This window comes from Sphaerodactylus townsendi, linkage group LG04, assembly GCF_021028975.2.
Source record: "Sphaerodactylus townsendi isolate TG3544 linkage group LG04, MPM_Stown_v2.3, whole genome shotgun sequence".
Lineage (NCBI taxonomy): Eukaryota > Metazoa > Chordata > Lepidosauria > Squamata > Sphaerodactylidae > Sphaerodactylus > Sphaerodactylus townsendi.
In genome coordinates, this window is record NC_059428.1 from 94,763,233 (window position 1) to 94,767,582 (window position 4,350).

The following is a 4,350-nucleotide window of genomic DNA, read 5'->3' on the forward strand; positions in this document are numbered from 1 at the left end:
TACAATGTCATGATATGAGAATCGATCCTCATATCGTGATGTCGTAGTTTCAAAGATATCTCATTTAAAAGAAAAAAGAAAAAACAACACGTGCGCGGGATCGCCAGGAAAAACTAATTTTATTAATGCATTTCATTGCATTTCAATGCATTTCACTGGAAGGACGTGTGGATGAGCTGCAAACAGAGGAAACTCTGTGGGAACATTCTGCAAATGGGGGCAGCACAAAGTCTCCTGAAGAGGGCAGAAGGTGGTGGTCATGAGCTGTCAAGGAACAGGAAGTGAGAGCATTAACCTTGGGCAAGAAAAATAAAATGCACTTGTTCTTCCCAGCCAAGAGAAAACATCTTGTTCCCATCTTGGGGAAAAACCGTCACTAATTTAGTGTTTTCTGGAAAACCCACATTGAGCAGAAACTAAACAACCTGAAGTTGTGCTGGGGAGAAAGCTATGTAGAATTCTTCCTCAAAATGCTTTTTCTCCATCCTCGAGATGTTTTATTTGTGCTGTGAAGAAAGGGCCTATGTTGCAGTTTTGATTATTAAATGTTTGGTGTTTCTCACTAAACTCAGAGGTGGGATCCAGCAGGTTCTCACCAGTTCCGGAGAGTGGGTTACTAATTATTTGTGTGTGCCGAGAGGGGGTTACTAATTGGGTCCACTTTTCCATCTCCACGCCCTCGCCTCCCCGAGAGGCATGCTGCCTTTGAACGTGAAGGTTCCATATAGCAATTGTGACTAATAATGTAACTCCCTGAACTGGGTTAATCCCTTTCAGGTACTGCAATTCATTGATTCTCAGCCTTTCGTACCTTTTATCTCACCAGTCTCTATCAAAGAACCTGTGTGTTTCACCATTGCTGTGTTCAGATTTGTGAGTTGGGGCATTTTCTATAATGTGATGATGATTTAGAAATGACCTGGTGCAAAAAAATTTGGGGGGGTCATGGTGGGGTGGCTGCCCATGGGGGGGTATCCACCTCAGATTTTGCCCAGGGCTCAGGTTTGCCTAGGTACGCCTCTTCCCCCTTTGCTGAGGGGGGGCTGGCGAGGGAACCTGTTACTAAAATTTTTGGATCCCACCACTGACTAAACTGCATAATACAAGGGTGTCAAACTGATTTGCTATGGGGGTTAGATATGACATAAATGTGACTTGTCTGGGTCAGGTCCTGAGGGCGGAGGTGACTGCCTCTACTGGAAAGCACACAGCAGACTAATCAGCTCAGATTGGCATGGGGGGGAGGGTTGACTCGCCAGGTCCGATTGGAGCGACGGGATGGCTGCCTGCACTGACAAACTTGCAGCAGGCTCACCAGCCAAGAATAGTGCTGGGGAGATGGGCGGCATGTGGGGGGGGGGGCGGTTCTGCAACTGCCATTCCTGTAGCAGAGTTGCCAGCCCAGGACAGTACTTGGAGAGGCAGTCGGCACTGTGGGGTGGATGGCTGCCACAGCTCGTGAGCCTGTAGTGGGTTTGCCAGCTCAGATTGACATGGGGAAGTGGCTTACCAAACCAGATTTGGAGTGGAGTGAGGTGGGTACCTGAACTGGTGAGCCCACCAAGGGATGGGGTGGGTGCCTGGGCTGATAAGCCCACTCGTTAGCCAGACTGACAGTGGGAAGGTTTGCTTCAGCTTTCAGACCTGATAGGTCCTCTCAAGAGACCAGATTTGCCCCCCAGGCCCATGTTTAACATTCCTGGTATGATGAATACAGGGCTGCAAATGCAAACTGGTATAGCAAGCAGATTAATTGCAGTACACACTTTACACTGGGGCAAAAATCCTCCAATTGTGGGGATGGTCTATGAATGCTTTCCTGTTGACATGACCTCCTACCTTTAGCTGCAGCTGGGAAATATGATAAATGACTTGTGGAAAACTGCATAGACATTTATTTTAAAGTCTCCAATACAGTGTGTTCCCTCTGCATTTATTGGCATATGCTATGCTGAAATGAATGTACTCTGCAGTTCCCAGTTCCACAGAGGCTCTACAAATCTGACTGCTGTAATGAATGTGGTTTTAGGGGGAAAGAGTTTTCAAACTAATCAATCTATAATTACATGCAGTGAAATGGATCCCCACATCCAGCTTTACTAGCTAGGTTGTGAAAGGCTGGGCCACATTTTGGATTAGTGGTTGACAGAAGAAATAGGCCTAAGTCACAACAGAGAGTAGATGTCTGTGCATCTTTCATACCTAGTATAAATGAAGATATGGAAAGAGAAAGAAGTAACAATGGGACGTTCCCTTTTGCAAAAGAAAGACACGAGGCTCTACTACTCAGCATCATATAATGTGATTTTATTGAATAATCCTGAATCCTCTGTGACAGCCTAAATCTGGGACAGCATCTATATTCTCTGGAGAGTCTCTCTGAGAATAGAGTTACTGGCAAAAGCCCAAGATTCCACCTCCCACTTCACCCCCATTTCCAGCAGACATTGCAGTGGCCAATAGCTAAAACAATATAATTTCACATCTGCAGCAAATTTTGTTGTCCAAATGCTATTCCGCTCTCTTCTTTTGTTCCCAATGGGGAAGGTAAGTACCCTTCAGGGGCACCCAAAGGCCAAAACTGACACTCTGATACTGCCAAATCTTAAATACACTTTTCAGTTTTTTAAACATATGCTGAAATGTCAGATATAACTCATGTATGTTTGCAAGCATAAATAGGTTAAAGTGTTCAAAAATCGTAGGATTTCTTCTTTCTGTTTGCAGAACCAATTGAAGTCTAGCAGCAGTGGCAAAGCCACCAGGGGACGGCAGGGTGCGCAACGCACCGGGTCCACCGATTCTGGTTTGAGGGAGTACACCTGATGCACTTTTCTAATGGAGATTCCTTGCAAGATTAAGACAACACGACTCTTATTAGTCTCAGACTAACTCAGTGTATTAGTAATGCCCCATAGACCAATATTGGAATTATAAGAGGAATTGTAGATGCAGTTGCAACAGCTGTCTAATAAGCAGAAATTCCACAAATGTTGCTTTTCCCATCACTCCTGGAAAAAATGACACCATCTATATTTCTGTATCAAAGGACTCTGAATAGGTTATAACAGACATATTGATTCACATGAGATAATAGTCTCTGAATTTCTATTCATTTCTGATTTGTTTACACATTGAAAGGATGAATCAGAGGCTGAAGTGATTTCAAAGAAACTTAAGAATATTGAAAGACTCCCTTTACTTGATTCTCTTCTTGACTTGTTTTGGTTTTTTCCAGGACTGACTTATAGATGTTCTACAAAGCAGCGCAGGGCCCTGGTGACTGGCTCAAGGAAGTCAGCAACAGCTGGACTAAAATAGAAACTTCTGACTGTCTTCGTAGAAAACCCAGTTTGCAACACTAGCTAATTGTTGGTTGGGACAGCAGAGCTTTCTTTTCCTGACACAGGAGTCTTCTGTCAGCACATCAGTTTGCTCTTGTATTGGCAGAAGGCTCTTTGTGCGAAAAGAAAGTACAACTGACAGGTTTATGGAATAAGACCCTTCTGTTTTGTATAGCACACCTGTCCACTCTAACCAGTATTGTTGTATTTCTTCTGAGCGATACACAATCACAGTTTGCCTGGTAATTCTAGCAAGTGTTCAAGATGCAGTTCAAAACAGCGAAGCCTAAATCCTATGCTTCATATATGCAGCATGCGTTATATTATCTGGATTGCACCCTAAATGTAGTGCTATGCTTTCCCTATAAAGCACCTCAACATGGCCATTTTCAGTTGGGCTGGTGAGGATGGATTGATTCTGTTCTTCCAGGCAGTGATGGGATTTATTGGTTGGGCTATTTTAGCCTAGCTTCCAGTGCTTTTGAAGTCATTCTTCATTTCTACATATTTAGATATGTAGACTGTCAATGTCCCCTTTTGTCCTGAATAACTACCTGATGTGCAGAAGTTTAGCAGATGATGGTATTCTGGGCATGGATGAGTTGGTATGGCATAGTGGTTAGAATGCTGGACTGTGCTATAGACTCATCAGCTTTTTAAACCGATCCCTTTAGTTGACCCTTTAATATTAGTGTGATCTGTAGCTAATAATAGGTGATGTTATTTACCACAATGCCATGAAAAGTTGCCAACTGCTCATATCCTACTGAATGGACTGGACATTTGTCTTCTAGCTTTCTGGCAATCCTACCAGGAGTGGAGAGACTTAAACCCACTCAACTATGAAGTTTGCCTGGAATTGTTCATTCTGTTGCCCTGTCCTACCATGCAGAGTTGTTCTGAGGAGAAAATGGAGACCAGAACCATTTATTTATTTATTTATTTATTTATTTATTTATTTATTTATTTATTTATTTATTTATTTATTTATTTATTTATTTATTAT